Source organism: Nematolebias whitei, chromosome 20, assembly GCF_014905685.2.
Source record: "Nematolebias whitei isolate Nwh7 chromosome 20, NemWhi1, whole genome shotgun sequence".
Taxonomy (NCBI): Eukaryota; Metazoa; Chordata; class Actinopteri; order Cyprinodontiformes; family Rivulidae; genus Nematolebias; species Nematolebias whitei.
In genome coordinates this window covers 24,417,133-24,440,984 of record NC_056517.1, presented here as the reverse complement: position 1 = coordinate 24,440,984, position 23,852 = coordinate 24,417,133, and the positions used below count along the sequence as shown (strand labels likewise).

Genomic DNA, 23,852 nt, shown 5'->3' with positions numbered 1-23,852 from the left:
TCTGAATCTGAAAGATAGATACTTTGGATAGATACTTATATAAATACTTTAGATAGATGGATAGATCCTTAGCTAGATAGACACTTTAGACAGATACTTTAGATAAATGGATGGATACGTAGATGGATATCATACTTTGGATAGATACTTGGATAGATAGATACTTTGGATAAATAGATAGATACTTACTTACGTACGTACTTAAGATCACAGGTGTCAAACTCTGGTACTCCGGAGACGCTGTCCTACACTCCTAATTTAAATGGCTCAATTACTGGTACCTCTACAATATGCCAACAAGTTTTCCAAAAACCTGTAAATAACCAACTCATTTAAATCATGTGAGTTGAAGCAGGCAAATCCCTGAAATAGTCCCAATAGTCACCCCTGCATAGATGGATAGATATCATCAATACTATAGATACTATAGATATTTTAGAGAGAGATTTTAGATAGATACTTTGGAAGATAGATACTGTAAATAGGCAGATAGATAGATACTTGCATAGATAATATAAATGGATACTATAGATATATGCTATAGATATTTTAGAGAGAGAAAGAGGGGGAGATTTTAGATGGATACTTTAGGTAGATAGGTACTATAGAAAGATACTATAGATCAGGGGTGTCAAACTCGCTTACAAAAGGGAGCCAAAATTAAAACCTTTTTCAAACTAAGGGCCAGTTTCAGAATCTACATTAACTTATGTTGGGGGCCAGATAAGATGTCAACAAGGGCCACATTTGGTCCCCGGGCCTTGAGTTTGACATATGTGCTATAGCTAGATATTTTTGATAGAATGATACTTACCGGTACTTACTTTATAATCCTAGGGGGAGAATTCAAGAAAAAGTTAGTAAAAGTTATGGTAAAGGAATCCAGCAAGTTGTGTCAAATCTTCTTTGTGTCAGTCTTAGCGCTTAGGCAATAGTGGGAAGAAGTGACTCCCTTTTTAACAGTAAGAAACTTTGAGCAAAACCAGACTCGGGATGAGCCGCCATCATCAGCCTCGACTGGCCAGCGGTTGGGAAAGAGACACTGACTAAGCACATAAGAACCAATTCAAATGTAGTTTCTGTGGGAAGAAAAACAAAGAAATACACATTAACAAAAGCAGCAACTGCAAATACAAACACGGACAGAAGAGAGAATAAAGGCAGCAGCAGAGTGAGGAAATATAATGTATAACCGTATAAATATGGGATGGTTTAGGAAACCAGAATCAAGCCTTTATATATTTGATAAATATGGAACAGTGAGATCTTTAGTGTAAGATGGAGCATGGTTGTTGAGCGCTTTGTTGGGGTCAGTTAAGAGCCATCCAGTTTGGATCTTGTGTATAGAGGCATGTGTGGAATGACATGTAAAGCCCTCCCCACCCACGATCCTAAAATTTGAAATATGACAAAAGTTCTCCTGGTCTAACCCAGTTTATTTTAAGACAAGGATAGTTGGTCTGTGTTCCCCTAAAGCTCTCCAATCCAGTCCAGTGGAACAAACCCCCTGGTTTTATTTAGTTCGTGGCATTGTTCATTTCTCGGACATTGTGCTGGCTGTGATCAGGATCTGGCAGGGAGTCTGAATGAACAGGCTGACCAGTTGTAGATGCCGCCAGTCTCTCACATTTCTTAGCATTGTGGTGAAAGGGACAAGTGGCACGTTTGCTAATGAAGAGCCTTAACACTTTAAGGTCAGCGGAAACTGAAAGAAGTGTTGGCAAATGACTACCTTCTGGAAATCCTTACTAGAACAGATTTTTTTGTTTGTTTTAGCAGCAGGCACATTTATTACCGCACTTGATTCAGTGTTGAAGTGTTTTGATGGACAAAGCTCCTACTTAAACCATAAGAGCGACACCAACTTTAGTCCAGAGCCACCCATACAAGTGGTATTTGAGGAATTCAGTTGCCAAATGCTATAAATGTAGTTTAATAAAGTTGTTCCTCCCTCCCTTCCATAAATTAAACATAAAACTACTCAAGAATTGCCTGCAGGCTTTCTCATTAATTATTACAAGCAGGTCTAAACACACTTTTAGCTGCTGCTTAACATTTATCCTATCTTCACTTTAATTATTAGTCTTTGCCAAAACCTGGGACCTGCTTTGACGAATCACGTGTATAATCAAACCAAAAGCTCTCTGATTTCAAAAGAGCCCGTACACTCGAATATCTCAGAACGGACAACTAACCGACACCGTCTTTCGGTGCGGGACTTCCTTCGCCCCAGAGACGTAAATGCGTTGTGACAGCATGTCTCGTGTGGTCACAGTAAATGTGTAGCGTGCAGACACGAAGCGTACGGGGCCCTCTCTCTGGTCCTCGGAGTCGGCGGGGCTTCAGCGAGGGAAGCAGCACGAAAGGGTCAGACCCACGCAGAGTTCAGAGCAGGAGCGCCGACTGCACAATGAGTGGCATTACCATTACAAGCTCACAACTAAGCCCCTGAATGCCTCTACACGTTTGAATGCCCCTTTCCTGTCACTGTATATTCCAGTCAGGGATGAGTCCGTGAACAGACCTTTTAGTCTATTTTTAGCTGTCAGTGTAACATCTGTTAGTTTTTCTTCATGAGGTTTATCCTGTGTCTGTGAACAAGCCGGCCTTGCGTGGCACAATGTCGGGATAACTTGTCGTGCTTTTGTCGGCTGCACCTCCACTGACAGTAATCAGCTCAGTGGCGATGCCTTGAAACTGTCTCAACTCTGGGACACGTTCAAAGACGAACTGACCTGTCAGGTGGGGCTAGTTTCACATGAATCTGTAGGGACATGTTGGAACAACATGTAGACAGGGCTGAATTTACAGTTCAGAGTAGGTAAATTGTAAAACGTACTCATTTACAGAACAAGTAAAGGGTATGAGCGTGGCGCTGCGGGCGGATTGTGCTGGTAGGGGTTTAACTTGGTGAACAGATGGAGATTTAGACGTCCTGGTAGTTTCTTAAGTTTGCTGAAACGTGCCCCCGCTGCACTGAGTATTAGATTATGCTTCCTGCTGAAATTACGTCTCCTTTTACAAAATTATTACAGTTTTAAGATTTTATATAAGGAAATAATATTTATATTTTGGGCAGGGCACAGTTTTATGCAGACTCTAGTCAATATAGAGTAGCATCCAAATAGTGTTGTGTTTTTTTGGAAATGGTTTAGAGAGTCCAATAAGTAAGCAGCTGGTAGAGAGTTTCCCTTTGTTGCAATTCCTGTTTTTAATTCGCAGGCAGTAAATACAGTAGTCTTTATTTTCTGTTGTAAGTTTCAATATGTGCACTTAAGGTACTTTAAATATTCCCTGCTCATGGATCGCAGGGACTGCTGAAAGCTGATTTATTATTTAAATATTAGAATTGATTAAATTTAAGATGAGAATAAATGAACCATGAATTGACAATGGTTTACTTTGTTTTCCTGTTGTTTTGTCTAAGTGGCAGCGGATATAAATATTTAGCACCTTTTGTTTGATATCTAGGATTTCCTACAATCAAATTTCTGTTACATATTCTTAAAATTTATTGGACATCTCATCGATTAATGAGAGGACCTTGTAAGTCAAACTTTAAATCCGCGAATGAGAAATAATCGGTTGCTGTTTTTACTTCATTAAAACCAAAGTAAGCTCACCTTGGATATAGTTCTTACGTTTGTGACTAAGTGGGGAAAAAAAGTGAGCATCTTTTTTCCTGCACTTCTTGTTTTCTGCTTTCACAAAATTTCTGTCGTAATAATTTCTTGTCTCCTTTTTAAAACTGCCTCACAGATCACGTTCAGGAGAAGAGGATGATCTTTTTAGCCTTTCTGAAGTCCCATGACAGGTTACAAAGAGGTGCATTCAACAGTCTGATTGCCTTCTCTCCTCCCCTTCTGTCCAGCGTCTGTCTACACTGCTCTAGTCGGAAAATTTTCCCATATATATTTTTGCTAGTTTCAGTTGATCGAAGTCTTGTTTTTGCAGAAACCTGGCGAACTCCAGGCGCAGTAGCCTGCAGCCAAAACAACAGCTCTTTAACGTTGCCTCTACGTACCTTCTCTACCTGGTCCTGGTTTTTCTTTTGTTGATCTAGGAGCAAATCCCTGATGGGTGTGTCCACGTGAGACTTTGCGAAACAGGTTTTACACATGTTTACCTGGTATTATTACCTAACGGGAACTCAAAGTAAAAATTTACATTGTTGATTTTCTTCCTCATTATAGACAAGAACCAGAGATGAGAGACGACTTCATTCAAAAAGCAGCATTACAGCAGTCTGTCTTTTACAAGCTTTAGATTATTTATTGGAGCCTCATACAGTTTTAACTTTATTTGTAATGACACGCCCAACAAAGTTGTTTTAAATAAATCGGATGGACGTGTGCAAATAAAATGAGAAGGATGACTGCGCAGCCTTTTTAATCCTCAGCCGTCGCCGCTGTCGTCTGTGTGTTCGCCAACAGGACTGTGACTAAAGGGCAGATTAGGGCTTCACCCGGCCGTGAAAACGCTCTGCAGCGCCACGGTTTTGACCCCAGCGTACGTGCCTATGGGCCTCGGTGCACACTTCTTCTGGGTTCTGCTTTTGTTGTTCTGTATTCTACATATAATTGCTCAGATAAGAATCTGGGTGTTTTTCTGTGCATTTAGGGCTGTGTGTGGTTTCAGCCTTGGGTTAAGTGAAACCCAGATTGGCCCATTTTTGTGACCTGCTTACTGTTTTTACCCAAGCTAAGTCAGGTGTATTTGTTATATAACCTAGAAATCTAGCTTGTGAATTGCATTTGCGTACCATATAGGTTCTCATATGGTTGCTCTCTGGTTTGAATCTCTGGCAGGAGTTTTGTGCATAATAAAGATGTTTAATCTAGAACGTGCATGCATTACTGTATCGTTCTCATTCTGTGTACTACTAGTCTCTCCCCAGTGACTAGCTACAACTAGGCTAATGGTAAAGATAAATTGCACCTGACACTGCGTTCTCTGCAGTAAAAATCCCCCGTCTTTGCTCCTTCCTCCTTTCTCTTAAGTTCTTTTAAAACCAGTAGTACCACTGTTCAAGGAGTAACATAAGATATTTGGTCTCACTGTTTCCCATACTTTATATAATTTATTTGCTTTGTAATTCACCCCATACTTTCATTGTGAGAAACAAAATTGTAATCATCTATTCAGCCCGTCAGAAATGAAAAAGGAAGCAGTTTCAGAACTGGAGTCTCTAAACAAAATGCAGTGTGAATGATATGTTTCTTTTTGATGCCAGAGCACATTCAGCAGGTTTCTTTGTCTGAGCTGATGGCCAGCTGGTCTCACATCCTGCCTCCCCCCCACTCCCCCAAACTGGTGGGACACGGGGGTAATGGGAGATTGCATATTTGAATAAGATTTCTTACTGCTGTCAGAGTAGAAGGGGTTGAATTTAATTTTGGATATGGATTAACAGAAGAAACAGGTCATTTGGCACCTCCACTGGTGAACATAATCTGAAACTTGAGTTTTGGTCCACTGATCCGGGAGGTCTTCTGGGAATTTGATGTTGCAACCACCTTTTTATCCATTCATTTATTCATCCATGAACAGTCTGGACTGGCGTACACGTGTCCCACCTGACACATGGAGCATCAGCTGGGACAAAGCCAGTCACGCACCTTATGGTTCTTCTTTCTGTTTTGTGTCCAGGGATATCTCTGCTATGGCTTCCCCCTTCACATTTTAAGAAATCTTGTGCTCTTAAAAGTTAACACAGTTTTTGACGAGATCACCATCTGTAGTGACTGTTACACAACTGATCTGCTTCTTTGTTAAGAGATTTATTTAATTTTTGCAACTTGAAATCAGTCTCGTCTTTTCTCTGTTATCAGAAAAAAACGTTTAATTTTATTTCTTCCTGCTCATAAACTGAAAATATCTGCTGCCGTATGCCATTTTGCTGTAAATTAATACCTTTTTCAATTATGACCTTGTTAAACTTTAAGTGTAACAAACAATCCTTTTTTTTTATTTTTATCTCACTTTAGGAGCTCTATGCTTAGACTTAAGCTTAAAATTATAATAAAAGTTGGCATTTTTTAATAGCAGACTCAGTCTTTGGTTGAGGACATGCTGTAAGTGATAGTTTGTGTCGTGTGTGAGGTTTTAAGCGTTAGCACAGTGCGATCCTGTTCGTGCAGTGACATTGTACTAGGCCGGCCGGTGTTTCTCACCTCTCTTGTGCACTCTGGCCTGAGACTAAAACCTCAAAAGTAAACACTGAGGCAAAGCCGTAGTGAATAATTGATGTCTGGTTTGGCTGTAGCAGCTGTTTGCAGCAAGGTTGAGTTTATGGCTGCTGGAGCATTGTGATAGGGGAGAGATCTGTCTGCTTCGATCATTATGTACACATGACAAGATGTGCAACTGCAAGGGGATACCATTCATTCTGTGTGTGTGCACTGTGCACGTGTGTGTGTGCACTCTGCATTATTTGTGTAGATTTCACCTTCCTACCAGTTTAGAAATGTCAGAACTTACCTCTTTAAAATAAAACGGACTATTTCAGCCTTCTCAGTAACTGTTTGAGAAGGAGGCTGGAGTCATGTCCCAACATCAACACATAGATGTTTTGTGCGGCAGAAATGTTGGTGACCTCAGACTGTTTAAACACTGATGAAGTGTCTTACCAGCATCACGGGCATGAAAAAAGTTCTGAAGTCATAATCAATTTGTAGACTGAGATAAGATACCATCCATCCATTCTTTTATCCGCTTCTTCCATTTTGGGTCACGGTGCCCATGTCCAGCAATCACTGTGCGAGGGGCGGGGTACACCCTGGACAGGTCGCAAGTCCATCACAGGGACACAAACGAGACAAACAACCATTCATTCTCTCATTCACACCTACAGACAATTTAGAGTTACCAATCAGTCTAACATGCATGTTTTTGGTCTGTGGGATGAAACCGGAGTACCCGGAGAAAACCCACGCATGCACGGAGAGAACATGCAAACTCCACCCAGAAAGGCCCCCGGACTGGGGTTTGAATAATATACATTTTCAATAATCTAATAAAAATTATTTCACAATGAATTTATTTATTATTATTTATTTTTCTTTATCTTGCAACAGTCCCAGGTGGGTGGAATGCGTAGCTACTTTAGAGCCGGTGCTACGTTTTTATTGTGCACAGTTTGCAGTCTGAGTTGAGTTGCTAATCTCCGCTCCCCGGAAGTGGTGGAGCAGAGTCGGTCATGTGACTGTCACACGCAGGCATGTCGATTGGCTCCAGTAGTCATTAGGCGGTGCCAGCCAATTGAGTAGGTGGCAAAATCGCCACCTGTTATTGAGAAGGTACCTATTTATTAAATAGTTGTAGTTTTTTTTAACAAGACCATAAAGCACATGTACTTGTTTTTTTAGCTGAATGGATTAAAATTAATTTAGCCTTAAATCCGTGTAAATATCTGGGTTATATTGGTCAGTAGATGATTGGTTGGCAGTAGCTATGTTTACATGCACAAAATTCTTTGAAATGTTTTCAGATTAAATAATTCAAATGTATCGTTTACATGGGCACAATCTGTTCATGATGAGCGTTCAGTGGGCTTTTATTCTGAACAGAAATATTGACATGCGCAGAGTGGTAAACTCTCTTTAAAAAAACACAGAAGAAGAAGTGCTGCTTCCAGGATGAACGTAAACAAAGCTGAGCGCCCAAAATGGACCCGCGACAGGTTTTAATGACGGTGGAGACGTTACTGCACTCCCTGACTGAGCTGCAGGTAATACAGATCATTTTGAGCTCTTTCAAAGTTTCTAGTAGAAATGTTGTCGCTCACCGACCAGTTTTACTTCCCCAACATGCTAATATTATTAGCATTAGCCAGGCAGAAATGACATGGGTCAGACGTGCGCAGTCAGGTCAGTTTTTCACGATAGGGGAAAAAAAAAAGAACAGATTAAGTGTTTGGGACATGATGCTGATTCTGGAGCTTCTGATGAGCCCAGCTCTGAACTCTCAGTCAGCCTTTGAGTCTAATCTGGCAGGGTGCTGATGTTCTGTGCAGGAATAGGTCATTCAGGATGACGTTAAAACTAACCACAACCAAATGCTGCCCTTTATCTGCTGCCCACACACAATCATCAGAAGTCTTTATCTCTCAGAAACCTGATATCCTTCACTTCCTCAGCCTGGTGGACTTTATGTACCACTGATTTCTGGGTTACTTTTTGTTTTATCTCTAGCCTTTTTGTTACAGCTGAAGATAGCTGATGGATTCACACTGTTTGCTATGGTAGCAGTACTGGAAATTAGATAGATTTAAAGGGAAATAAACGTTTCAACTCTTCACAACTTGAATTTCAGCACTGTTCTCCTTTTTATAGCGAGTTTTGAAACAGGTTAGCAGATATAAAAGGAACTTTCTGTATGGGCTGCATCAGAGATAGACTTGCATCAGATTGTTTTTTTTGTTGTTGTTGTTGTTTTTATGTTGGAGCAATTTATGCACTCAGTCAGTGCCCAAGTTTGGGTCTGATTCGTTGACGCCGGCGTGTTTCTTGTTGATTCCTTTTCGTTGGGAGTGTCTGTGAGAGCAGGAATAATCAAGTGAGCCGTGGAATGCCCTGTTTTTGTGGAATCATCTGAGCTCTAAATCTTATTTTCTGGACCGTTTGTGAAACTAATTCCAAGCTTGATAAGAGTAAAATAAGCTTACGCTTTGTTTGTGTTGTAGTTTCTGGTTTATCTGCTTTGGTTTCTGTCCCTACACTCTTCTCTCTCCCCCCCCCATATTTACCCAGATGTTCACAATTTCTGATTACCCATGTAAAACAACTTTTATCTGCGTATTCCTGTAACATGTGAGACTAACCTTGTAGGAATGTTGCAAACAACTGATAAAGATGCACTGCATGTATTTATTGCTATTATATTTGCAACATTTTTTTATTTAAAACACATGTGGTTTCATTCTGTCAGTATTTTTCTTTGAGACAGTTTTTAATTGATAATGGTTTCTAAACTACTGTGTGGCATAAATAAAGCTCCAATTGTCAAATTTGACCCCCAAAGTGCATCTAGTCTGAAAGCACTAAGATGCTTGTGGTTATAATGAAATAGTTGGTTTTGTGTGACTAATCATATCTGTTCATACTTCTCAATGACTGCATGAATACACCATATTTATAACTTTGTAATAAATACCAATATGTGTGTTATGTATTGAAAGTCTCAGCTGTGGAGCTAAGAGGTTAGAAAAAACCTAATCAAAGCTGTCATTGACTCGGTAATCATTTACAACTTATCTAAATTGTTGTTTTGTCTACTTGTCTCCATTATTGATCAGATTATTGAGTGGTCGGCCTCTATCTCCCAGTATCACTGAATAGTACTGAAACAGGTCTTCTTTTTATAAAACAGGAAACAACCATGGTGGGGTTTTAAAATGTATTGTTGACGTCCTCAGTCTGGAGTTTCAGCCACAATCACAGTATTTTTTTCTGGAAGTGTTTACAAGTGTTTAACATTAGTACATAATCTCTTTTTTTAGTCTGTTTTTGGATTTAGATGTCAGCACTATGGATTCTTGTCTTCTCGCCTGTGGTTTGATTTTTGGCAGAATAAGATTTTTCTTTAATTCGTCTTGGAAACTGTTGTTTTTCTTGTGGTTTAAACACTTAAAATAGTTTACAGTCTAGGGCTTCGTGCTGTTTTTGTAAATTTAAACCATATAAAACAATCAGAATAGAAGCTTAGACATTTCCAAGATTAAAACAAAAAATGGTTAAAACAGCTATGGCTTTTTAAAAACAGAGAGTTTGCCATCTAACAGAGAATAAACATAATATTTTTGACTGTTGAATAATGTTAAATGTTTAAGACCACCTGCATGGAAAAAGCTCTGCTTCAGGGTCATCCCTTTCCGGGACTTAACAACAATGAGTCATGGTTGGTTAATTGGTTTTTGAGCAAACACAATATGACACAGGCTGAATGTGAAGGTTTTGTCACATGAACGGTTTCAGGCGTCTAATAGAGAGGTGCTGATGGGGTAAAATATTTTCCTGTGTGACAGTCAGGTCAGTGGAAAGCACAGCAGGAGATATTGGAGACAAGAATGGAGCATACACACATGTTTGTCTCACTTTCATGCAAGCGATGAATAACGGGTAATAACAGGATAATAACAGGTTTTTGAAAAGGAGTTGACAGCAGTTTTGAGGTTTTTTTAATAAATCCATGCAGGCGCTAACAGTCTGCCCCCTGAGAATACATCAGATTTCATCTGCAGTACAGCCACAATGCCCCACTTTTCTTGCTGTTTTTTTTTTTTTAATTCAATTTTGGTCTCTGCACTTAACCCCTTTTGTCTTGTGTTGATGTTTTTGGCTTTTAACTAAGTTCATGTAGTGACAACAGATCAGCCATATCTGATGACTGGTTAAGTAGGTGTTGAGGGACGGGGCTTTGTGTAGTGTTATATGTTGGTTATTGGAACTTACAGAGCTACTGTGTTTCACAATGCAACTTGTTTTGATTTTTTTTGCGCAATTTTATTTTTATTATAGAAATTCTTCTTAATTTTGGTAAAACTTAACAGTTCATAGCTCCTGCAGCCTTACAGAAAACACATTTTGTAGTTTACTGTACTTTCCTATCTTAAATTCCATCCATCCATGATTTTCCGCTTGTTCCAAAATTGGGTCGCGGGGGCAGCAGCTTGAGCAGGGAGATCCAGACATCTCCTTCCACAGCCACCTCTTCCAGCTCTTCTGGGAGGACCCCAAGGTGTTCTTCAACCGAGAGACATAGTCTGTCCAGCGTGTCCTGGATCTTCCCCGGGGTCTCCTTCCGGTTGGACATGCCTGAAGAATCTACCTAGGGAGGCGTCCAGGGCGCATCCTTACCAGATGCCCGAACCACCTCAACTGACTCCTCTCGACGTGGAGGAGTAGCAGTTCTACTCCGAGTCTCTCCAGGATAACTGAACTTCTCACCCTATCTCTAAGGTAGAATCCATTTACTCTGTGGAGGAAACTCATTTCAACCGCTTGTATCTACGATCTCATTCTTTTGGTCACTACCCAGAGCTCGTGACCATAGGTGAGGGTAGGAACTTAGACTGACCGGTAAATGGAGAGCTTTGCCTTACAGTTCAGTTCCCTCTTCACCACAACAGAACGGTACAGAGTCCGCAATACTTCAGACGCTGCATCAATCCGTCTGTCAATCGCATGCTCCATTCTTCCCTCACTCATGAACAAAACCCCTAGATACTTGAACTCTTCCACTTGAGGCAGAACCTCACCCTCAACCTGAAGAGGGCAATCCACCCTTTTCTGGTTGAGGACCATGGCCTCAGATTTGGAGGTGCTGATTCTCATCCCGGCCGCTTCACACTTGTCTACGAACTGCGAGAGTTGTTTCACGGCACGATGACACCAACAGGACCACATCATTTGCAAAGAGCAGAGATGAAATCCTGAGGTCACCAAACCGGAAACCCTCCGCCCCCTGGCTGCACTGAGAAATTCTGTCCATGAACGTTATGAACAGAATTGGTGACAATGGGCAGCCCTGGCGGAGTCCATCTCCCACCCAGAAGGGGTCCAACTTACTACCGGCAATGTGAACCAGACTCTCGCACCGCTTCTATAGGGACTAAACAGCTCGTAACAACGGGCCTCCAATCCCATACTCAGGGAGCACCCCACACAGTGTACCCTGAGGAACACGGTCAAATGCCTTCTCAAAGTCCACAAAACACATGTAGACTGGATGGGCAAACTCCCATGCCCCCTTGAGGACCCTAGTGAGGGAAAGAGCTGGTCCAGTGTTCCATGGTCAGGACAGAACCTACATAGTTCCTCCTGGATCTGAGGTTCGACCAACGATCAGACTCGCTTCTCCAGTACACCTGAACAGACCTTAGAGGCGACTGTGGCTGAGTGGTTAGAGCAGTCGTCCTCCAATGCAAGAGTTGGGAGTTGAATCCACCAGCAGTCACATGCTGAAGTGTCCCTGGGCAAGACACTGAACCCCTCATAGCCTCTGATGTGTGTCCCATCAGTGCATGAACGTGATCTAAAGCACTGATTATTCTCTTTAGAATGATTTGTTCAATTAGCTTTGTAGAGATCTAGTAGAGTGCTGTATGAATGGGTAAATGAGGCACAGATTGTAGTGTAAAGTGCTTTGAGTATCTTTAAATAAGATAGAAAGGTGCTATATAAGTACAGTCCATTTACCATCCATTTACCTTATCAGGGGGGCTGAGAGTGATGCTCCTTTAATTGGAGCACCCCCTCCAGCCCCCCCTTTTTGAAGAGGGAACCACCTGTCTGCCAATTCAGTGGCACGTCCCCAGATGTCCATGCGATGTTGCAAAGACATGTCAAGCAAGACAACCCCACAACATCCAGAGCCTTGAGGAAGTCGGGGCGAATCTCATCCACTCCCGGAGCCCTGCCGCCTCTGAGCTTTTTAACTACCTCGGCGACCTCAGCCACGGTTATGGACAGACCAACCCCAAAGTCCCCCGACTGATTATTCTAAATTAAAACATGTAAATAAACACCTGTTATTAAATGCTCTAGACTATAGAATATCTATTTTAAGCGTTTTATCCCTATTCAAGTTTTCCATCAATAACTCTTTTGCTTTGGTGTGAAACTTCAGTGTATGAGCTCAGCTCTGCTGTGTTTGCACTGCAACACATGACATTCAAGGAAATGCAGGCATGTCTGGAATCCCTAGGATTTTGCCCTGACCTCTGAAAGCTGAGTACACAAACTTTTTTTTTCATTCCCTGCTGTTAAAGCCCCACACATAGATTCTTCCCAATAAAACGTGTCACACAACTTGCTTCAGCAAAAAATTTCCAGTTAATGGAGCTTAATTTCAGGCTCCCTCTTGTTAACTAAGAAGCTCTTCTTATTCTGATAGTTTTAATTAAATGATCTCATGTTCCTTTGAGGCTTGGAACCCAATTGGGAAACTATATAAAGCAGGTCGGCTAAAAGAATGAGCTGAACTGAATAATTTCAGCTAATTTTTGAAGCTGAAAGTCATATTTATCTCTATATAGGCTATATGCTTATATGGTGGCAAACAAGCAGCCACATGTTTCTCTAAAACAGTAGAGAAACTTTGTATTCATTTATAAAAACTGCCCTGGTACATATTTTTTCAGTATTCTTTGCTTGATCAGAATAAACATTGCAAAATGCCAGCTGCTTGAAGCTATAAATTCAGAGCAGCAGTTGCTCAATTGGCTATGCAACATTATTTTTGTACCATTACTGTAAAAAAAAAAAAAAAACATGGTGATGGTTATACGAAGTAAACCAGTCAGTTGTCATTTTAGGTAATGTTTGCATGCATGTTGCAACTTAAAAAGAATGAACTTTTATTGAAGAGCCATTATATTCAGGGTTGGTGTGCACATATATATCTATATATATATATATATATATATATATATATATATATATATATATATGACAGACATAATGTTGCATGTTTGTTTTTTTACGTTTTCCATATTGGACAGCAAATGACTTTATAAAATAAATATTCATAGATCTCTTGAATTTGCTGCCCATATGAAGTTTCTCAATGAGCCTTTTGTTTATTTTTTGTCTACAATGCAGATTTTCTAGTTTTTATGTTAAACAAAGCAAGATTTTTTTTGGTTTCAGTTAAAAAATTAGCACGCTTTGAATAAATGCATTTATGTTGCTGCGTTACACACAGGAGTTTTGAACTTTAATTAAATTATATAAAAATTGATGATGTAGCCATTTTAGTCCAACCTTTAACAATTTGCACTCATTGAACATTGCAAGATCCATTTATGCTCAGAGTATGTTTAGGGAATGACTCTCAGCTACTACCACACTAACTTTTAGCCCAACATCTGTAAACGTGACTTGTTTAAAGCCATTTTTGTGTTGGCTAAAGTTAGTTAACTGTGGACACCATCTTGCATTGGGTTGACTCCAAAAGTTTATCATTCATATTTGTACATTCACTGCCTTTCTGTTGCTTTATGAGATATTTTGCTAACACCGCAGACAAATTCACAGATGCAGGCAAAAACATCATCACCTCTCTTTTGACAGCAGGAAGTACAGATGAACAAAACACAGTCAGCAAATGGACAGCGGCTCTTGGGAAGTTAAAATCTTCATCCTTAAGTTTCGTTAGATCCTTTGAGTAAAAAGTCACCAGGGAGTGTTTCTGAAGGGGTAGTGTGTCTTATTTGTTCAAGTTAGTACAGATTGAGTGACTGCGTGAGACGTTTTCTGCAGTTTTTTTAGTCTAACAAGGTCTTTTGATACTTTTCAAGTAAAGAGGAGTAAAAAATACTTATTGATGAATGTACCAATTTAGGTTTATTCGTATCACTGTATGCTTTATGAAACAAATCATGGCACAGCATCAAAGATACAAATCTGGTGTATTTTTAGGTTTGATACTAGGTTCATGGAGTCGGGCTTGTTTGGGGCGGCCTCTGGAGAATCGGCCTGTGCTTGCCGGTGTGCTTAGAGCTGGAGTTTTGGTAGATCCTAACGTTGATCCTCTCTGGAGTCAAGTGGGAGGGAAGGGCAGGCAGCTCTGTAATTATACTGTCTCGGTGACATATGAATAGGGTTTTGCTTGTGATCCCATTGTCTTTTGGCTCGTTTTGAAGATGAACACATACTAAAATACAGAGCTCATCTCTAGCCTAATCCTAAAGTAGCATCGGTAAAATCAAAAAAAAAAAAAAAAAGAATCTAGATTAAAAAAGACATTGTAATTGTGACGCAGTGCAGATTTGCAAGTTTGAAAGCCGTGCTTGAATCAAGGTTTGCTTTTTGTTTTACTGTCAGTTGTCACCTGGGAGGTTTCTGCTTCCCTTTCCCCCCCGGCTTCTGCACTGAACTAACACTGGTCTCCAAGGTGATGGATCTCCCAGGACCAGTGGATTATTTGATGCGTGGACACGTTTTCCCTGTGTTGTCAGGGAGAGACACCAGGTGGGCTGGGGCTTCCCCGTCACTGTAGACCTTGTAGCTTTCTATGCACGGAGGCCACTGCTGTTCAGAAAGTGCATGCTGCAGAGCAACATTGGCCTCAGCCCGAGCCAAAGCTGTCAAACAGAACCAGAGAGACAGCGTTACTTGTCTTTGAGACATACTTTGCCCTTGGACTTGGAAAAAGGCCACAGCAGCAAGGCAAACACTTTATAGCAACCTAAAGTGGAACAGTTATTTTTCCACTTGGGGTTAGATCAGTCAACTACATGGAGGTGACTTTTGCTGCTCTTGTAAACCACTTTTCTGAGCTTTACTTTCAAAAGTTTTATGCTAAGCTATATAAACTGCTTAAACAGTGCATGATTGTAACGATTTGTTTAGTGTTTGTTCTGCAATTAGATTATATTTAAGTGGGACATATTGCTTCTGCTTTGACTTTTTAATGTATTTGTTCTCTGTGAATAAATAGGCAATAAACATGAGGCCTTGGTTTAAAAGATTTATTGGATCTAAACAAACCTGAATGATGCTTTTCAGCTCGTGTTTAGACAATACTTGGCTGCTCGTGCCACTTGAAAGGTTTACGCTTTTCTAGCTTGATAACCAGGTTCCATATTTATGGATGTGAGTAAACCTAAAGACCGAGTTTTACACTTTTAAAAAAAAACCTGATAAATATCGTATGGTGCTGTTTTTTTGTGTTAACTGCTTCAAGCAAACTGCATGCTGCAAGTGTGAAAATCACCTTCAGTGTTTTGTAACTATTAAGTCACTGATATAACGTGGATACAATATATGTATGTTCGATCTGAAGTTTGGGATTTCTGCTAAACAATGTGTGTAATTAATTAGATATTCCTTACATGACTAATAAACTTGTCAGAACAAACCTATTACCCAAAACCACTGCAGTGACAATAATATAGCTATTAATGAACACAAAGTGCACACTTCCCTTTTGTGAATACAAATAAATTACTGAATAACTATGGTAGTTACCATTAGTAAATGATGTAATCCTTTGGGGATTTGGTGAAATTCCTCACTTTCTTTCAGAATGGGAAATTTCTTGCTTTATCAGTTGAGCAGTATTGACGATTTTTGTTCTATTAAAACTCAATCAAAGCCATAATGTTCTCATTCTGATTTTGTAAAATGGATTTAAATGTAGTTTACGTTGCAGTATATTGTGTATGCAACAGTTAGGTCATACTAGGCTGTAGTCCTTAGTTACCATGGTGGTTCCCTGCAGCAGTTTCACTCTGGGACTGAGAGTTGGCAGGCTGGCAGGCAGTGCATACCGGATCCAGCCCATCCAGGAAAGGGCCCAGCATCCTAAACAATGGGGCTTCTGGTCCTGTGTCATGTTTATGGGAACGCAAAAAGTGAATGAGTGCCTGTGATGAAGACGAGAGGGGTGGAGGTGAAGCACCTCCTCTAACGGTTTCTTGTCTCCTCCTATATTCATTCATTCCTGAGGCGTGAGAGCACAGCTGAGGAATTTCAAATCATAACATCAGCTGAGCAGCAAACACTAAGTGGTTTCAGTCTTGACTCTCCCTCGTCAGAAGATATGCATTAACAGTTGCATAGCCATCACTATATCCACTCTGTTCACAGACTCACCTTCCAGATGCCTGTTGCAGACATTTATTTGAATGTGCCAAACTCTTTTTTTAAATTTATTTATGAGCCTCCTCACTAGGCCTGTCATGATAAACAAATCAATTACCGTAATTGCATGATCAATGAAACTGTATCAACCTCATTTTCATGTATTGGCTTTATTGTTTCTTTGTGTTTCTCTCTGTTTCGCTCTTTCTACTGAAGACACTCGATGACAAAAGGCTCAACTCTGGTGCTCTTCACTGAACTCTCCCTTTCTCTTTTTTTTCTTTAAAATCCATTTTAACCATCCAAATCGTGTTTTTTGATCGTTAAAAGCAGCTAAGCTACGAGCTAAGCTAACAGACTGACCTCGGGGATAAAAACCTCCATCTTGTCGAAGCTCCAAAATTCACAGTTGAAACCTGTGCCTTCATGTAAAAAGTTTTTCTCTGCAAAAAGAAGCTGATAACTTGTTTACTGATTAAAAAAAAAAAATTATTAAAAGCTTTGTGTGAAAAATGCTATGTTAAAGAGCTCAAACCACACCGAGCGTCCACCATTTTGAGAACCGAAGCGAGACAGCCCATGTCACGTCAAGAGGCCTCCCTCCCATTTTTATTAAAGAGACATACTGCTCGCTCTCTCACTAGCCATCCTTCAGTTCAGTCTTATACTGCCATCCAGTGGTTGAAAAATAGGTACTACATGCAAAATAAATTAACAAACATTTCTTCTTAAATTTGACAATTACTAATTATTGTCTAATTTCAAGTAATATTATCGTTTATCGCAATAATTTCTGAGACAAATAATCGCCCAGCAAAATTTGTTATCGTGACGGGCCTAATTATCACAAGAGGACTTCTTTTCTCGTTTCACCTTGTGTTTCTTGCTTTCTGTAATGGAGAGGCGGGGTGTTGTCCTGGTTTTTATATTCCAGTAAAGCTCAGATTGTTTTCGCGTGGCGGGAGACCAGCTTGATGAAACCACGAACTGTGAACTGTACAGCAGGTGTACGAGCTTTGAACAGACCTGAGTTCAAGGTTTTCAGTCTGAGTGCTGCTTTGAATTTTGTTTGGATTGCAAATCTGCACAATGACTGAGCCAACTCCTGTTCGTTATCTTTTTTTTTTTTTTTGCATGTTTTATTAAATATGTGCTCGTGAACTTGTGTTATAAGCGTTTCTGTTTTACTGGCATGATTTAGAAACCAAATCATAGATTAGCTTGATGATATGGCAACACAGGTGGGATTTATTGCAGATCACAAGCAGGGAATATGCAGCTGTCCAATAGGAATCTAAAAGTGCAACATCTGTGGTTGGTTGAATGCAGGCAAATGCACAGAAACAGAAAAGTGTTAGGCCAGTAGAACAAGAGTCACCAGCAGGAGATGGGAATGTTTATTTTCATTAATCATGTTGACTTTTTGAAAGCTCAACGCTACGATAACAAAGAGGAAATCCTATCGAGCAGTGCTGTAGCACAAACAGGTTGTTACAGTCATTCCATTGGAGGGTTTCTTCTTTGCCTGACCAGTTCTTTTCTTTTCTTTAGCAATTATCTCTCCAACATTCATGTTTGTACAGACTCCTATGCTGTAACACAGCAAGCAAAAATGCACAAGTGCATTTACAAAGAAACTGTGTACATGAATGTCCCTGACCCAAAATGTCTTCCAGTTCTCACTGACTGATTTTCATCCATATGAAAGACAACATGAGCAGATTGAATGTACAGGAAAGATAAAACACGAAAAATAAATCCATTTAAGTGTCAAATATTTCCTAATTTTAACTACGTAGTCTCCTTAGAGGTAGGAGTTGTCTGAGGATCTGAGAAAGAAGATGATCAGTCTTAATGTTAAAGGAAAAGGCTACAAGACCAAAACAAACTGCTTCAAGTTCCTCTGATCACAGCTGCTTATATTAAAAAGAAGTAGAAGGCTCGTGGGATTGTAACTGATCTGTTGCTGCTGATCTGTTTCATATTTATGTGCTTTTGCTCATCTGCTCACACAGACTCATGTTCGTGCTGCTGTTCTGCGTAATGTTTTTATGCTACTAGTGCTTAGTGTATATTTAGCTGATGTTTTTCTTAGTTCATATCTTAGATCTTATTACTGTTTTTCTTTTACAATTTATTGTTGGATGTAACTGGGACCCTGTGTACATACTTTTGTTCCACATGTACCACATTGGGTGCGAATGACATAATAAAGAACCTTGAGTCCTTGAACTAATTTCCCAACATATGGATACAAGGGAAAATGCAAACTGTGTTGATCAAATAGTGCAGCTGATAAAAAAGAGCCATCTAAAAGCATTCAAGCTGAACTTTAACATCAAAGTACGCCAATGTCTGATCACACGATCTGTCAAATTTTGAATCATATTGGTCTGCATGGTAGCAGACTCCAGAGCCATCCATCATTGACAGAAAGACAAAAAAGCCAGAGAAGAATTCACCAAAATAGATGCTCCAAAGTTTCTTGAATAAGTTTTTGGGATTGATGAGACAAAACTAGAGCTTTTTGACTCCAGCAGTCACTGTGTTAAAGTTACACCCTGGACAAGTTTCAAGCCCATCACAGATATGCATAGAGACAAATGAGACAACCATTCACATTCTCACGCACACCTAGGAACAATTTAGACAGACACTGACCGTGCAGTAGGGATGTGTGATATGGCATAAAATTCATATCACGATATGTATTGTGAAGGGTGGTGATAACGATATATATCACGATATGTTTTTGGTATAAAACTTGCAATAGAAATAAAAAAAAAAACATAGGGTGTCCTTTTGCCATCATTCATTTGAAAACTGCTATACCACAAAATAGTTTCAATTAATAAAATTCCACTACTAGGTCCAGAGTGTTTTTAAATACAAAACAAATCAAGTATTAGGCTTCTTTCTTGTAGTGCAAAACAGTGCAAAAGATATCAAATGTAGTTTTAGCTGTATGCTTTAAACACAACATGTTGCTAACTCTTAACAGTTTCCAGCATTCTCACTTAAGAAATGAACAGCAACAGAGAAGCAAGTGCACACTGAAACACTTCACTGTCCAACCCTCTAGTGGGCGTCTCCTTCCGCTTTAAGGAGAGCTGACACAAAATGGCGACCAGTTTCCTCTGTGGCTTTGACCAGAGGGTCTCGCAGTAAAATCACACAACACAGCGTTCTTTTCACAGATCAGAGAGCAGGTTTCTCTAAAGCTGACCAACGCTTACTTTAACTTTCGACGAAAAAAACAAAAACTTTCGACGGAACACAGCGTTTGCCGAATACGGCAACACTACGGCAAGCCGGCCTTAGTTAGCTTGTAGCTTTGCTACTTAGCTCTCGAAGAAAATACTTTTTTAACACCACTTGCGCACAGTTTTCAACTTGAAAAAGTAACAATTAAATCTGACAACTCTGATTTTACATCAGACACAGCATTACTGCGGTTAGCCGGTAGAAGACAGATCTCTGTCTTAGGCTAAATGTCTATTGTTTCTACTGTGTACCGTATATATCACACATTCCTACCGTGCAGGCATGTCTGTGAGGAAACTAGAATTTCAGACAAATGCTGTGATTTTTAATTCTTGTAGAAGGGTACTAACAAACTCATCTGCATTTGTACAAGTATGTACATATAGTTTTGTTGTACTGTTAAAATCGGTCAAGAATATTGTGAGAAAGAACAAGTGTGAAGACGTTACAAACTATGAATTACATGATGTGTAAATTAGAGATAGCAAAAGTGACACATTTAGAAAATGTCTGTTTAGAAAGTTTTGCCAGGAAATCATAACCAAACCATAGAATATTTTTATCATCCAACCTTTTTGATTTTTAGAGGATAAACTTATTGGTAGTAACTTTTTTCCCTCCCAAACTCCATATAGCTTTGATGTCTTTCCTTTGTTGCTTCCAGATCAGATCTTAAGCTGTTCTGAGTAAATGAAACAGTCGAGATTTCTTTTTCTTTCTTTTTCTTTTTTTAGCCTGACTTTCGGCTGTGTTTGTGCTCCTCATAGATCAAAGTCAACCTGAACAGGTGGAAGGCAGTGTAGGTGGGAGTTAGTCTGTCAGTCACATTGGTTGAAACACACCTTTCTCCCTGTGTGGCCTTTATAGCAGGCGGATGAGGACAGTCATGACTCAAAGTACACAAACACTGGCACATATTTAGACTGCTTTAAATTGATACAGACACACCCCTACACTGTCCTTTTTTGTGCATACTCTAGTTTTTGTGTGAAAATGTGTTCTTGAAAGTAACAAACTGTGCTGCCACATGCATGACACACTATAGGTGCAATTCAACAAAGTAGTGATGGTGGGTTTGTGCGTTAGCTTTTTGTTTTTCATGCTAGCAGCTAGCACACCTGAACCAAGAGCAACAAAGGGAAAATGTGGGGGACGGAGAGTGGAGGAAGTGTACTGTAGGTTTAGTTGTGAGTAGGTGGATGGTTGTATTGTTGGATGATGTGTGTGGGTTTTCTGGTGAGGAGAGTGGTACTGCTTCACTCCATGTTGTATTATGGCAACGTTATGCTGTTCCCTTCTCAGAGAGAAGAGCTATAAGTTTGTTGGTAATTAAGATTAGTTTCTGGTCAGTGATTTAAGTCTTTGTCCTCATTAGTGAGGCGGTGTTCAGATCTCAGTGAACATCTATTGTTTGTCCTCTAGTCTTCATTAACAATCCACCGTCACTCCCTTTCTTGCAGCTCTCTCCTCTTCGCTCCACGCCGCCTTTCGCCTTCTTTACTCTTCTTATTCATTCTTGCCTTTTGTTATTCCTTGCCTCTTTTCTCTTTCAACTCTTCATCTATCCCCTCCAAACCCCTCGGTCTCCTCTGTGGTGCCCTTTAGGACAATGGAGCGATGCCCTGTCTGGGCTGTGAGCTGTTGGGGGAGGACAGGGCGCTAGAGTAGGACTGACTGACAGCCCTGTGTGGGACTAGCTGCTTGGTCTTTTGTCCTCCCTTAACGAGGAAAATGGAGGGAGCTCAAAGGAGGAGAAGACGACCAGTCTGTGTAAAAGTTTTGGGCGTAGATGCTCTGTGAGAGGATGCTTTGGTTAAATATTAGCATTAGTTAATGTGTAATGTGCAACAATAAAATGATCTGCTTGTGTCCATCTGTTTGCATTTATATAGTTTTCTACTGAAGATTTTACATTGCAGAAGTGCTGCTATTCTGGGGTCTGGGGGTCATTCATGTGCTGAGTTTATAACGCAACAATAATTTCCGATACATGCTGAAAATAATCTGCCGTAATGAGTCGTTTTAATGACTGGCCAAGTTTCTCAGTGAAGCAAATCCTGTGTTTTATTTCCTACTCGCACTGAGTCACAATCGGTACAAAGCATGTGCTCTCCCCTCCCCTCTGAGCCCCTCACCCAGTGGTGTGCAGTGTGTGTGCATTGTGAGGGAATGATTGTTCAATGGAGGGGGAGTATTAAGGACTGGGCCGAAGTTGCAGATTTGGGACAAGATTAGAAGATGCAGGAATGCTAGAATGGGAATCGAATTTGTGTTATTCTACAGTTTCCTGTCTGGGAAAACTGATTTTTTTTTTCTTTCGAGATGTTGGAGCATTTATCTAGAAAAAATTGCTTTTGCACTTTTGTTTCCCTTTAAGTGTATTAGAGCTCGTGCTGGCCTCTGCAGAATTTATACCAGTGGTGTGTGTTTGTTTTTTGGAGAACCTTCTGTAGTGGGATGGTGTAATTGGATAGAAATTAAAAGCTAAATAGACTCATTTGACTGCATCACTGCAGTCTTTCTGAGTTTCACCTCGGTGCACATACTTGTACAAGAACACTCTGTTGACTCACAATTGTCACAAAAACACACGTGGCTTCTTGGGAACAGTTTATACTCTCCATTAAAATACATTACAGCTGTCCCCCTCCATGCATTAACTCTGAGTTACCCAGTTTATTAAAAAAAGTAGCCTTTCTCAAATGCTAGCTGTATGCTATTTCTGTAAAGTTATGAAGAGATTCAGTTACTTCATCTGTTTGTTTTTGTTTTAAACTTGTGTGAAGTTATTACAACATTTAGATACGCTCAGTTTGAACAACCAAAACAAAGTTTTTTTGACAACCCATATGAGTAAAACATTTATCCCCCAAAAATGTTTACTTGGTATACTTTCACAGATTAGCATTGCTTTATTTTAAATTACTCAGTAGTTATATCTAATTTTAATCACTTTGTTGACAGAACATATGCTATTTTGTATGTATGTTTGCGCTTGCTGGAATAATACAAGGTCACTGGGTGGTCCCAAAGACACGTTTGTCGTACCCAGGTCACGTTAATACCAAAAGTGAGAATGGCCTTTGAGATATCTAAGATATCTAATTGACTTCTCTGAAGCAATGTGAAGATATCAAACATCAACATGCCATCGGATGAATTTGCAGACTCCTCTAAGGCACATAAACACAATCATAAACACTCCAACACAAACACTAGCTGTTGCTAATGCACATTACTCAAGTATGCACATTAACACACTCCTTGGCATACAGAAGCTGATTCCTACTACTGTAAGTTAAACCAAAGTAATGCTTGTAAACAGCAATATGCTTTGACTTAAAAGACTCAGGATATCCTCTATCCGTAATGGACAAACGTGAATACACACATGCATTAATACCCTGCGGCTCATTTACACACTCGGTCTGATGAGAAATAAATGAAGCAGGACACGCAGCATCTTCTGGATGTTGAAGCACATGCAGTGAAGTGCCTTCTGCCCATCTTCTCGGCCTTGTCGCACTCGATTCTCTATTTCACAGATAGCTCACGGGTGACCAGGCTTCATTCACCATACAATAATGAGGGATTTTCTCAAAGAATTACCCAGGCAACAACACTCATTCAACACTCGCTGGAGTTCAGTTACACTCTTAAGTCTTTGCAGCTGCCCCTTACAACCCCTCGACCACCTTCATTGAAGTCTACCCTACATTTTAAAATGATTCAATACAAGAATGCATACAAAACATTTTTTTAATCAAATTGCACAGGACTTGATCCTTAGGCACCCAAAACTGTGAATTTTATCTTGCAGGCTGATCTTTGATTGACCAGCATGTCCCTTGGAAGAAAATATTTCCCATTAACACTGATTATATCATTCACGGTTTTTAGGCAGATGCGAAACAGGGAAATAGTATTCTGACTGTTGACTGGCACTCTGTACAATGCTGAGACCTCACACTGCCCTCTGCTGACATCCGTCATTCACCCATC

The 23,852-nt window shown here is 40.0% G+C and overlaps 1 protein-coding gene across 1 annotated transcript in view; it reads left to right on the top strand.

Moving 5' to 3' along the window:
• The window catches only part of scrib (scribble planar cell polarity protein), a gene marked incomplete at its 3' end in the record, with an annotated part of 72,422 nt that overhangs the window by 1,799 nt on the left and 46,771 nt on the right, over positions 1-23,852 (top strand).